Source organism: Eumetopias jubatus, unplaced genomic scaffold, assembly GCF_037043125.1.
Source record: "Eumetopias jubatus isolate StellerSeaLion01/CBP00866 unplaced genomic scaffold, mEumJub1_p1.0 scaffold_3, whole genome shotgun sequence".
Classification (NCBI taxonomy): domain Eukaryota; kingdom Metazoa; phylum Chordata; class Mammalia; order Carnivora; family Otariidae; genus Eumetopias; species Eumetopias jubatus.
In genome coordinates this window covers 52,332,827-52,347,148 of record NW_028274809.1, presented here as the reverse complement: position 1 = coordinate 52,347,148, position 14,322 = coordinate 52,332,827, and the positions used below count along the sequence as shown (strand labels likewise).

Genomic DNA, 14,322 nt, shown 5'->3' with positions numbered 1-14,322 from the left:
TGCATATTAATTAAGTACAACTGGTTCTGAATTGTCTTTAAAAAGGTGCAAATTATGGCTTCAAAGTGACCCGGTAGAGGTGCAAATGAACGTTAGCATAACATTTCTAAAATGGAATCATTTTAAATATACATATATAGATGTGAATTCAGAGTCAGTCTACTTCATTTTTTGGTTGGGAGTTTACTGCCTTAAAATGGGAAATAAATGTGTGAATGCTATCAAGGGTGTGAAATCCTCCATTTGTACAGACTGGAAACTTGGTAATAATTATGAATATAGAAATAGGAGAAATTATACAAAAGTTTAGCCACATTTTAATTTTAAATGCAAGTATTTCAGGGGAAGAGTTTAAATCTGCTTGGAGAGATTTTCTTGCAGTCTTTGATACTAAAAATTTAGGGATTTCCAACCAGCTTTTATAAATGCTAATTTTCTGTAATTTTAAAACAGAAAATTGCATCGACTAATCTTTTTTATTTCAAAAGCTGCTTATTCTAAGTGTGTCTGAATCTGATAAACTCATGAGCCCCGACTTAACCCAACCTAAATGAAACTTAACCTTTTCTCTCGTCTCACATGAGTGGACAATGGGTCTCAGCTGCAGGGAGCATTGGAGAGGCCTGCCCAATCACTAGGACAGCTGGAAGGCCAGGCTCCCCTGCTTTTCAGCCAAGTAGACACTGGCACTGAGTTACCCTAGGGCAGAGGTTTAACATGGTTTGAATGAAGCTTGGATTTCAAAGTATCCATCCCTTTAGGTTGATGTCACTGGGAGTCCAAGACTCCTCTTTCATTAACTGGCCTCTCACATCGAAGGCAATAGTGACAGAAAACAGCCAACCACTAAAACAGTTGGTTCTTTTTTATTATTTGTAATTTGGTCTATTTGCATGAGAGCCTGGCAGCATATGGCCTGATGAATTAAAAAAAAACAAAACCCTGTAAAGTCTCATCTACGGGCCAGAGCCTCCAGCTCATGGCATTAGCAGGGGCCAGTGGTGCTCCACCTGCCACTTGTCTGGAGGGTGGGGGCATAAACTGATGACCTACTAGGTTTCCACAGCCAAATAGCACTCGGCTAATGCCATGATTTAATTCCTAACAGTACTGTCACAAATGGCTAGAAGTGGCAACACCCACTGTTTCAATAGTAAATCCGATTGGCAAGCTACCTGCTCTTTGCTCTACCTAGTATTCTGTGCTAATTATGCCCTAACAGGCTAACAGCAATAGAGAGGAGCAGAAATGCTTCTAACCCAGTGCACACAGGTCAGTTTTGAAGAGGAATACGTGGGGGATGTACAGTCACATTACCATTCCTTGCTAAAGGGATGAGCAGCAAACCAGGGAAAGAAAAAAACATCTTGGCAATGCATCTGTTTACTTTTTCTTTTCTTTTTTTTTTTTTTTTTTTACACCTGGTCATTTCAAAGTCAAAGATTTATATAGTTCTTACGTGTTGGTTTTTCTGAAATAGCCATTTTCTTTAGCTGTCAAGTTGGGTCAAAGGAATATATTTTATGATTTCTGCTGAGGCCTGAACATTTCTTTGCCTGAAACAAGGAAATTAAAATTATTTAGATTCCTGCTTCAGAGTTAAACCAAATTACAAACCTTATTTTTTTCCTTAATTTTGTGCGTACATGATTATATAATATCAAACCATACAAACTAGAAACAATGTACAGACTTTTACTAATTTAATTGTTATGAAGGTCAAGAAGAGTCATCTTGAAAGTCCAAGTCCATCTACTAGCCCATTTTGATGTGGTTTAGAAATCTTTTATTTCTCCCACATTAAGATTACTAAATACATGCATACTAAAGATGCGTGAGTCAGAATTGCCAGCAATCAAAGAAAGGAAGAAATAATTTGGGGGGAAAAGCTGTGATCTTACGAAGTGAGAGATTTTCTTGATAAGCCACAGCAGACACATTGAGCACTGTGAGGTTGAGTTTGGATAGAACAGTTTACGACATAGAACACAAATCCCTGCTAAATGGTAAGCACTGCTAATCCCACTAAATCCTAAGAATAATGGTGTGAGGTATTTTATGTTTATTATTTTATGTGTAACAACCAGTAAAGCAAGGGCACCGACCAACCAGAATAGCAGTCCTGGAGTAGAATCCCAGAAGCCTCTCTGCTGGGTGAGGTTTTGACCCTTTGGTTCCTGAATTTGGAGGAGGTCCCCAGGATCCTGGTATGGGGGGGCGGGTACGGGGATTGGTGGGATTTGGGCAGTAGCCATTTACCAGTATAGGAAAGTGCTTCAGTTATTTATTAACCAGTATTAACTCTGTGGTGGCTGAACATCCCAGAGGTAGGCATAATTTTACAGATGAAGACATTGTGGCTTAGAGAGGTTAGTTATTTATTTCAAATCCATATCTGTCTCCAAAGACTGAATGAACTCTTCTATGTCACGCTGCTACTGTAATGCACTAAAGAGTTGAGTCAAATTTTTGCTGATACCCCATCTGAGTAATGTGGATAAAGATATCAGATATGCCCTAGCAAATGATGAAGCTTGCCTGAGAGTAGAGAAAGTCCATTTTAAACTCAGTGGCCTCTGACATTAGATTGGTATATGTTCCTACATGTAACTGATGCTTGATAGTTTGTTGAATTAAAAGAAAACCTGTGTTGTTGCACTTTCATATAGAGAGGTGTGTAGGAAATAACACCAGCCACCTTTTTTAGATAAGGTACAATTCTAGGTAAGGGCAAGACATTAAACTATTAATGATATTATTTGTTTCCCATTGAGGTAATTTAGTTTAAACTGAACTAAGTGAACAAGTTTTGTTTCAATTCAAAATGAATATAAATAACTAAAAAGGAATACTTTAAGGTTTAAAATTTTCATGTATAGACGTGAAATTTTTCCAGAGACGTAGCATGTATTAGGTGCTATATGGTAGTTGATTTCTTCCTAAGGAAACAAAAAACATTTTGCAAAGAAATTGGAAAGAGATGAGATGTTAAGCTCTGTCCCTTCTTTATGGGACCAATTAAGGAAAGACTATAGATACACTCAAATGTACAATCACATTCTATTTAGAAAAATAATTTCAAGAACATTGAATTTACTGGATAAAATGTAGCTGCGAACATTCCCTAATATATGAACAGATTTTGTTCCAAATGTTTATATGTAATTTGGTATTCAAATTTCCATACATAAAATTGAAATGGTAGTAGCTTTGTCCTCAGTCTAAATAGTAAAATTTATTTTACCTGTAATTTACCTATTTTTTTATTTTACCTATAATATTTAAGGCTCTACTTTCTATGTATCGTTAATGAGAGGAAAAATATTCTGAGTTCCAAGGTAGTTTCCTGGAACGTACAATCTTGACACAAAGCAAGCAAACAAACCCAAACCCATAGTTTAGATCACATCCTCCCATATTTTCTCAGGAATAGGACAGAGGTTCATCAAGGAAAGGACTGATGGATGAGGTTATTTGTTTAGATTTGCAGTGGGGCACGGGAGTGGGGGTGGGGGCGCCTGGGTGGCAAAGTCGGTTAAGCCCCAAACTCTTGGTTTCGGCTCAGGTTGTGATCTCAGGGTCTTGAGATTGAGCACTGGCCGGGCTCAGCGAGGAATCTGCTTGGGACTCTATCTCCCTCTCCCTCTGTCCACCCTCCCACCCCCCGCTACATATACCACCCCCCACCTCCCACCCTGAGTGCATGCAAGCTCTCTCTCTCTCCCTGTCCCTAAAATGAATCCTTTTTTTGTAAAAAAAAAAAAAAAAAAAAAAGATTTGCTGTGTAATTCTGGGAAAACACTTTGAAGAATGCTGTAAATATAAGTATTCTAAATTCCAACGATTGGCATAGATTGTAGTACTTAAGAGTTTAAAAGAGCTGGGTAGGACTTCCAAAATCACCAAGTTAGGCATATCCTTCTAATTTGAATAAACTGAATGAAGTTCTTTTTCCTCCCTCTTCCTTTAATTCACAAACAGGGGTTAGGGCTAAAGAATCTTTTTACAGCTTTGCCTGGCCCCATTTTTCTTCTTGGTATGGTCCAATCTAGCTATATAGCAAGATTTACAGAATATTTGAAGCCAACATGCTAAGAAATATTTATTTTTCATTGCAACCTTCTTTCATTAAAGCATCCATTCTGTTAGTAGCGTCTACTCATTGTGCAAACATTTCTTAAGTTTCTGTCCTGTGCACAGTATAATCTTAGCTGATGGGTAAATACAGAAATAAATAAAATGTGGTTTCTACTTTCAAGATGATTATTTTCTAGGGGCGTCTGGGTAGGCTCAGTTGGTTAAGCGTCCACCTCCTGATTTTGGCTCAGGTCATGATCTCAGGGTCAGCTCCCTGCTGGGCCTGGAGCCTGCTTAGGATTCTCCTTCTCCCTCTTCCTTTCCTCTGCCCCTCCCCCCCAAAGATTATTTTCTAGGCAAGAACAAAAGATAAAAGTAAGTCAAATAGCAATTCAAGAGCTTAATCAAGAAAGTAAATAAATGCTTCCAAAATCTCAGATGAGAGGGGCCATGAGTTCAGAAGAAGGAAGGAGCACTGTAGTGGCATTGAGATAGATTGATCCATGATAGGGCAGGGCAACTGAGGCTGGTGTGTAAAGTATTTGAGCGGATGAAAATGGAACAGAAGCATAGAGCATGGGCCAAAAAAGGACTCAATACCAATGGATGATTTATTGGAAAGGGTTACTAAGAGGACAGAGTCCAGGTTTAGTGTGTGATACCTACGTTAAAACCGTAACCATCCACTAAGAAGCTGGTAGGAGCAGTGATATCCTCTTATGGTGGGATGACCCTGAATATTGGTGGAGGTGGGGGGATGTTGTCAGGAGACAGAGGTTCGTCTCTGCCACACGCCAGAAATATGGTTTTTGAGGAGAAGCTAGACTTTTCCTGTCTTCAAATGTCTTTTCCATTCTTCAAATATGAAGGGAGGGATTTGCTTTGGGTGGACTCCAAAATCCCAACCAGCTCATTGTTTTAAGTAATCCATTTGGTTGAAATAAGAGTTGTGGGGTAGTCGCTGAACAAAGGGATGAAAGGAGTCTAAGGAAAGGGGGTTCTAAAGAGGACCAGAAGGGAGGGGGACTGATTGGAGCACATTAAGAAGTGGTGAGTCAAGGAGAGGCAGGAGTGTCTAGAGGGGCGTTTCTGTAGTTTGAAATGGCATCTGGGTCTGGCCTGAGAATTGGCACCGCTACCTCCGACTGCCTTCTGGAAAGTACACCTGTTCATTAACTACTCTCTTTTCTCTCCTGCACTTCCTTCAGGGTCCTTGCCACCCCGCCCCCTAACCACCCACGTGTACCCAAACAGTAGAGATCAGAGCACAGAGGAAATGGTTTATCTGCTTCCCAGAGCTCTTGCTCTTCCCTTTTAGATTTGCACAGTTTGAATTGCCATTGATGGTGGTAGCTGCAACTTTGCTCCTTTGGTTTGCGTGTCCACGGCCTCAAGCTTGAGGACTAATTATCTTTCAAACCTTCCCAGACACACCTAGAGACAACATTGTCAAGTCTCTCCAGCTCTGTGTGGGACAGAGGAAATGTTTAGTTAGGAGCAGGGACCAAAAAGAGACCTAGTGAATGCAACTCTAGGGATCCCGAGGGAAAAAGACTACTTATCAAAGGAGTAGTAGCAGGTACCGCCGCAGAGCCAGGGTCAGTACACAAAGCATTTCTTATTTGCTAAACGCAGCCTTATACGGTACTTCCGTTAACATCTATTTACCGAGTATCTACCATGTGCCAGATACTATTAAACCTGCTGTAATTTTCTAGGTCTTAGACTAGGTCTAAGTCATTATGTTAAATGAAAATAAAGTGGATATAGTTTCTTCAAAAGGGATTAGTATCTTAAAATCTCTTTCTATTTCACGAGTTAGCATTTAGAACATTCACCATTGTGAAAATCTATTACTATCCTTTTTTTCCCCCTCTTGGGCATAAGCTATATTATTGAAAGTACCTTGATATATTTTTTTTAACACATTTCTTTAAAGTGATCAATCTTTAAAGTATTTCTTAAGTATTACATGAATATACTTGCCATTTATTTTTCTTGTGAGAGAAATGCCTCCTGACATTAAAAATCATCTCATTAATGTCTCGGTCTCATGCCTAGTCAGGATCCTCTGTACTCCATCAATATAGAACTGGCTGCAGTTCTCGGAACACACCGTACTCTGTTGTGCCTCTGGATCTTTGCATACACTGCGCTTCCAGTGGGGAATGCATTTCCTTGCGTGGAAAATGCCCATGCAATATTCTTGCAGTTAAAAAAAATCTCCTTTGATCAATTCTTTCACCCCCAGTTAGATTGCCCATCTCCCCATCAGGGCCCAATCTATTCTATGTAAACTTTTATTATCCCCTCACATGCTATTCACAGTTACTTGCTCAGTTTTCTTTCCCCAGCTAGGTTTTATGACCTCGAGGGCAGGGACTGTGTCTTATTTGTGATTATATCCTCGGGGCATGAGGAAGAGAAGCTTAATATATATATATATATATATATATATATATATACAGCTAATAAATTAGATGAATGAATAAATGGATGAGTGGATGAACAAACAAGGAAGTGACATAGCGTGCATACACCTTCAACTCCTAGGAACACATTGTGCTAAGTATTGGGAGGAAAGAGAAGAAAGATGCAATAGCAATGCATTCTAAGAGATGCATGGAGTGGCTCCTGGATAACAGATCTTGAAGGAAGAAGCCTTCCCTTTCTCAAAAATGCAGTCTATCACAAAAAGTCTTTGTAAGCTGGAAGAAATATTTTTTAAAAAGCAGAACTCCGTGGTAAAAATTACACAGTCAGAATGCTTCACTCTGCCATGTGTGGATGTAGTGGAAACACTTAGCCGCCTGATGTTACACTACCGTTGACTTCTCAGTTTTACTATTTGGTCGCTGACCTGAACTTAGCACGTCCTGTGTTAGATTGCTCAAGCTGTCTGCTCCACAGAAAGCCACCTCCCTAACCACTACTTACTGCTTTCTCTTTTCGAGTTAGCCTACACCCAAAGCCACTGTCAGATGCCACAGGGATGAGACTTCACAAGGTAAGTTAAGACAAAACAAAACAGGAACAGATGCTTTTCAGAACAGTCTGGTGAAAGCCTTGGTGCAAGAATGATAAGAAGTACCTCTTTGCAGGGTTCCCTAGTTGGGGTGTGGAAGGGATGTAGAGCCTTGGGTTTTGGGGAATCAGAGATGGTGTGAGTGAAATGAGACAGAGCCTGGGGTCCCAAGTGCCCTGTCTGAGAAGGAAGCAGGTTATGTTGTCTAGACAAGAGGAAATGCTTTATTTTTTGTTGGAAGATGATTGGAATTTCAAAAGTCAAATGATGACTAGAAAATGTAACTGAAGTTTTATTTCTTCTTTCTGTTTCATTCTGAAAGTCTCTCTTTAAGCCCAAAGTGCAAATTTAAACTTATAAAGTGATCCACAAAGATACAGGCCTCAATACCAATGGATGATTTATTGGTTGCTCAGCAGGCATCCTCTTTTTCTTCCCCCACCAGGAGTTGTAAACTTGGGGTGGATTCAGTACCATGTCTAAGATTTTTCTTACTCTCCTTTTGGTGAACACAGAGTGCAGGGCTATTTTAAATGGGGGTTTTATAGTCATCTAAAGATGCTATAGGTATCAGTGTTTGAAATAGTTTTCTTTTTTCTATATCATCAGAATTAGATTATTAAGGGATCCTTAAACCTTCCTTTTCAAGAAAAAGGAACATAGACTTGACAGGTATTTGCTGTTCATGTTCTTCAAGACCCTGCCTCTCATTGAGCTGCAGAGCTGTTGGGCTTTGTCCAGGCTGCTTCCACATTTCCCCTTTCCTTCCTCATAGAATGTAAGGTAGATCAATTGAGAAAGAAAACCAGAGGTTCTGAGAAAAGATTGGACAATGAAAATTACAGCAAGGGCCTTTCAGTGTTGATTTTTATACATTTTACACATTTTCATTCCTTTAAACTATTTTATTATCATTATAGCTGAAAGTCAGCATTTTGGCATATTCAAAAGACAATTTCCTACCAACCTAGATAATTATATTTTGTGTTGATACATGTTGGGCCTCTTAGCAACCTCTCCTGGCCAATAGCTTTGTGTTATATCTGTGCCAATTTAAAGTCTCCAGTTCTGGCTCTGCCGTCTCTCTGCCAGTGGACCTGAGATTACACCAGAATTTCACTTTTTTTTTTCCTCAACCTGAGATGATACTGTTTTTCACAGCAGAACTGTCCTATTTCTCACCGGTGGATCTAATATCCAGACCTCTCTTTGGGTTTGACAGACATATAAGCTAAGGAGACTAGTCTGCATGTGTATAGCTTTTCTATACAAATATTTTATTCTCCTAATACCTTTTCAGGTTATCCGCAAATTTTATAGGATAGCAAACTCAAATGCCTGGCAAACAGCTGTGTGGACTCTAGAGCCAGACTGCCTACATTTAAATTCCTAAACTGGGCGCCTGGGTGGCTCAGTCGTTAACGTCTGCCTTCGGCTCGGGTCATGATCCCAGGGTCCTGGGATGGAGCCCCGCATCGGGCTCCCTGCTCAGCGGGAAGCCTGCTTCTCCCTCTCCCGCTCCCCCTGCTTGTGTTCCCTCTCTCGCTGTGTCTCTCTCTCTGTCAAATAAATAAAATCTTCAAAAAACAAATTGTAAAATAAATAAATAAATAAATTCCTAAACCTCTACTACCTAGTTATGTGACCTCAGGCAAGTTACTAAACTGCCATCTGCCTTAGTTTCCTCATCTGTCAGCTAATGGTTTCTACCACACTGGGTTGTTAAGTGAGATAATTTACATCAAGTGTTAACAACAGTGCATGTCACATAGTAACTACTCTTTACCTTTTTATCAAACAAATAAGCAAATGCTCAACTTCCCTAATAGGCAGGGAAATGAAAATTAAAGTAACAAGAAGATACCACTTTACACACATCAAATTATTAAACGTTAGAAAAGTGCACTTCATATCAGGGAACCGTATACTCATAGATGGCTTGTAGAAATGTCAATTGTGACAAGCTGTTTGGAAACCAATCTAGCAAGATCTGTGACATTTATTGTGGCATTTTCTAAAGTGCCCACTGCAGCCTACCACATCCTACAGCGTCTGGGCCCTGGGCACGATATCTTGCTGACGCCTTTGCCTGACTCCATCCTCCTCGTGTTCATTGCGCATCAGTCACAACGATGTTGCCCATTGTCCTCAGTCACTCTGCGCGTGCCCTCCCTTCAGACACTTGGTCCTGCTCCGTCGACTTGATCGCTATTGTCTTACCACACCTCGTTGTTTACTCTCTCAAGCCTTTCACGTTTGTGATCAGTTATCTCCTCAGAGCGGTTTTCCCTGACCACTGCGTTTAAAGTAACAATTTCCTCTAACCTTCTCTTTCCTTACTTAGCTTTATAAAAGTATCGCATTATGTTACATAATAAATCGTTGTCCGTCCCTTCTTCTAGAATGGATGTTCTGTGAGGGCGGGGACTTTGTTCACTGCTGTTCCTAGAGTTCAGTAGGTACTAGAGGGCATGTAATAAAGACATGTTGCCTGAATGAATTTTTTTTTTTTTTTTGTAGTAGCAAATGAACAGATGAAAGGAATATGCCCACTGGTAAGAAAATGGTCTGATGAACTGTGACATATCAATAACATGAAGTATTATCCAACTCCTGAGAAGAATGAATTAGAGTTATATCATTGAGGGGTTTCTAAAATGTATTAAGGAAGAAATACAGGTATAGAAATGTGTATATAATATGACCCCAAGCAGTGATCACACCTTCCATCTATCTATGATTTCATGAGAATGGGTACAGAAATACAGTCGCCAGGCTGTAAATGTTGATTATCTAGGGAAGGGTGTGCAGGATGATTGTTGAGCAGGATGTAGAAAGGAAGCCAGAAGGCTGATAGTTGGCTGAAAGGCAAATAAAACGATCGCCAGTGTGGGACCCAGCTTCACACCGGCTTCAGTCATATCCTTCTCCACCCCACTCCTACCTTGACTTAGTGTCAGGCTCTGACTCCTGGTGGCTGATTCACCCCTGTTAGATACTCAACTTTGAGAGTCAGTTTTGATGTTCTGGTTGAGGTTGCAAGAAGTGTACTCAAGTCTTGCCTTTGCCTACCACTTGAAATCTTGCCTTCCTTGAAAAAGATACCTTCTACTGTGTACTTTACTTTTGTTTTTCATGCAAGGAGTCCTTGATGCTTTGTGGCTGTTGCCTACCACCTTTCGGGGGTTCTGAAGAAACACTATGAAATTGATTCCTGAGTGCTTGGGCCTTTTATGTTCACTAGGGCCCATAAGGCTCCTGAGCCAGGGAAGGGTACCTGGGAGGATGGCAACATTGATTAATGGTAATGTGCTTTCCCTACCTTTGCATACATAAAGAGAACTCTGTGGAGCTCTCAGAAATTTTGGGAAAAAAATATCAGGTAGAAATGGTAAACATTTTGAAAATAAAGCAGCCCTGTCTTAGAAATACAAGAAAGCAGAAGCAAAATATGGTTTAAATCATTAACAGTACAATTAATGACCAGAAAAAAAAAACATTTTCATTTAAGAGTATATTCCCTTTATCATGGGGTTCAGACATGTGAGCTTTATATTCATTAGTCTGATTGTATTTTCTACCAGCTCTAAGGATGGCACTGTGTCCCGTTTTCACTGACACTGGATGGCAGTTTTCATTCACCCATTTGTCTTGACTTTAAATATAGTAATTTAGGGATACTAATTCTAAACTTAGGCTTCCTGAAGGCAAGATAACATTTCATAGTGACTGATTTGAGAAGACACAAATGGTTTTGCTATAACATAAGTGTGCTACAACTTCTATCTTTACAGAGTTTCTAGCTTATTACTGTCTTAAAAGATGAACATCAATGGTATAAACTTGAGAAAGACATCAAAAATTATCCTGGTACAAAAAGAAACTGGGCCAGCACATGCCACAAGCCGTTTTGGACATTTTAAGTTAGTTCAAAATTTTTTCTGAGGAGAAAAAGATGTTTAAATCCTGAAGTTGGGAAAAAATTCCTAAGAATATTTTTCTGAGTTGTAGGTTTTCTTGAGTAATTTCTTTCATCAACATATTTATAAAGCCCAACTCTTTCCTTTTCTCAAAAAAAAAAAGTACATAATATGAAAAGGAGACATAGGGGGTGATAGACTAACACCATGTAAGAATTCTGAATTTCAAACATACATGTTTAATAATCATCAACCAATAACAAATTTCAGATATTAGTAATTGTTTTCTTTGACTGCAAATGCTGGGCTTTGATAGTCACTTAGGACAGAGTCTCTTGATTGAACTGGCGAAGCTCAAAAGAAATACGTCAATAAATAAAAAAATGGAAATACCCTATTCACTTTTTTTTTTAAAGAAACGGAGGAAATCAGCAGTATATAAAGACTACTGCTCTTTCTGTGGTCTCCTGATTGACCTTTCACCTTCTGTTGCTTTAAGTTAACTCCTCTGAAAAGCTGTTTTTATGGGGAAGTTGGGGGAGGAAAAAGAGTTGGAGGGGCTTTGTGGTGTCCTTTTCAAAATTCATGAGCTAGACTTGAATAAGAAAGCCATGCTGAAAGCCCATGCTATTAGAATTATGGGGGAAGTTTACACGTGTTGATTAGCTGAGAAGCTCACTTTCAGTATTAACATGCGACAGTCATTCCAGTTGTATTCTGATAAAAGTCAGTATAGATATTAGACATCAGCTCAATGACTCTTGACAAGACATGTTTCTATAGAGAGAAACTTCCAGCACCCTAGGGTTTTGCTTAATTGTAAAGTCTAACATCTTTACCCTTTTTAAGATCTTGGAACCTAAAACAATTAAATAATGTACTTCAATCTTATTAGTAGAGAAAATAATAGAGAAAACTTGTAGTAGAAAATGTATTGACTAACTACAATGGCCTTTCATCCTGAACACCTAGAGTCACCCTGGAGAATCTTCACAGTAATTGAAATAAAAGCCTTAGTGGGCTCTTCCCTGGATTATAAATGTGTCTTGCCGAGCAATATGAGCAGAAGCATATTAATGGACAGCTGTTTAAAATAATGTTCTTTATAAATGTCATTGACCTATCTACTCCATATTTCTAGTCTCTTCTAAGATTTACAATTTTCTGTTCTCATGTTAAAACTACATGAATATAATTCATTTCCAGTAAAGCATCACCGAAGGATAATAAACAGAACGTCTTTCTTTTAATTGTACCAACATACTGATGTTATCTGCTACTCTATAAACAAGAGGAAGTACTGAGAAATAGGTTGAAAAGCTCACTAAATGTTTTAATGTGATTAAGATATGAAAATCATGAAACTAAAAAAATAAAAATAAGCATGTTACTGGGAACATAATGAGAAATATGCAAGTATTTTTACCTGTGAATATGGAGATCTTGAAAATAAGCATTTAAAAAATTCGTAACTAAAATTTACTGTGTGGAGTAAAACTTTTAATATTTTATTTTACGACCCACACATTATTTTATTACAAAAATATTTAAATAGATGTTTAATTTCTGTAACATCTCTTAATTCCATTCTCTTTTATAGTCTCTCTTCCTGTGTGTGTGCGCGCGCGCGCACACACACACACACACACACACACTTTTCTTTTTACCAAAAGCAAACATGGACTATTTTGATGAAAATTGAAAGACTGAGGTCAATATATAACTCCAGATAATGGCAGCTATAAACACTAGAATTTTATTTAGAAAATGCAAAGAAGTATTCCTAGGAAATGAAAAAGTAATTACTTTATATAGGCTAATTTTACATGATTATGGAACACATGAATACAAATTATATACACTATTACTCATAAACTGTGATTTTGATGAAGAATTTCTTCAGTGAATAATTTTATATAGAAATGAAGAGCAATTTGCTTTTGTGACAATGAGACATATTCTTCCATTAGTGGCATCTACATGGATAAAGACTTTCCAAATCCTCTGGGTTCCCTAACCAACAAAATGGATCTCACTGTAGATATATCTGGGCCTTATCCAGGGCAGATGTTGCAACAAGAGTCAGCACATTAAGTTGGCTTTATCTAGGACAGTGAAGAGTCCCTAATGTGAGGCATAGAGCTTCTCTGGGCCGCAGCATAATGGTATATCCTCTGGTGCAAATTATACCTTCATTTACTTTTGCTTACTTTCGACTAGACAGGCTATAAGATTCATGTAGAATGAGCCCTGGCTCTCGGCCAAGTGGCAAGTTCAAATCCTTTCTTGTATTTTACCTTCTAGAGCTTTCCCCCACAATTTTTATGTGCTGCTTAGTAACCAACAACCACAAGTGTATATTTGCTTTTCTGAAAAGTTTATATTTGCTTTTCACATGCTTCTTTTTGCTTTCATACACACACACACACACACACACACACACACACACACACACACACACAAAAGGCAAAAAGCAAAAATAGCATCAGCCTTTGTTTTGCAGCGCCAGAGCCACTATAGATAGAGGCAGTGTGCACCCCCAGCAGCGAAAGCGACCCCGCCAGGCCCCTTCAGGAACCACACCCAGCATCTCAGCGTCAAGCCGTCAGCCAACTCTGTCGGAGAGTATCTGGCTTTCTCTAGATTTGTTTTGTGCTTCCATTAGCAAGATGTGGCCTAAAAGAGGTTATTTTTGGGGTCTGGGAATGTTCAAAATCTTTTCCATATAAATTAATGGTAATTGCATCTTTGTCTTTCTCCATCTGGCTAACAAAAGTTTTCACTTTGCTTTCGGAGCATGGGGGAACCTGTATTTGGTAAAGTTTTATCCTTTGCTAACAGATTTGCTTATTGTTGAATGGACATGACTTCTAAGCCGTTAAAAATAACATATTGTCTTGATCTGCGTCTTCCAGATCCAGTATGAATTAGCCAAGCAACTGAGGTAGGCAGGGGTGGTTCTGGCTCCAAGAGGGAGAATAGTCTTTCTTTCATGGAAATACACATAACTGATGAAGCTGGAGGGAAAAACATGGATGGGGATAAGATTGTCCAGGAAGAGGGAAGAGAAAGAAAAGAGTAGAAAATAGAAGCATGCCGATTCGGAATTTAAGCTGAGAGGGAAAAACTCGGAAACTGAAAAGGAATAGCCAGCGCGGTAAGAGAGGTGGGATCCCAGAAGTACGAAAAGGGAGCTGTGAGAAGACTGGAGCCATCTGTGGTGTCAAGTGTTGGAGCAAGCTTAGGAATGGGAGAAGAGGGAGAGCAGAAGCATGCTCCCGGAAGCTGGCGCCTGAGACT

The 14,322-nt window shown here is 39.1% G+C and overlaps 1 long non-coding RNA gene across 3 annotated transcripts in view; it reads left to right on the top strand.

The window, feature by feature from the left end:
* Positions 1-6,985: 6,985 nt before the first annotated feature.
* The window catches only part of LOC148164691 (uncharacterized), a 231,956-nt gene continuing 224,619 nt past the window's right edge, over positions 6,986-14,322 (top strand). For all 3 annotated transcript variants that reach the window (XR_015767859.1, XR_015767860.1, XR_015767861.1), the window contains exon 1: positions 6,986-7,084. This is a non-coding gene — a long non-coding RNA (uncharacterized LOC148164691). The remainder of the gene's footprint in view (positions 7,085-14,322) is intronic.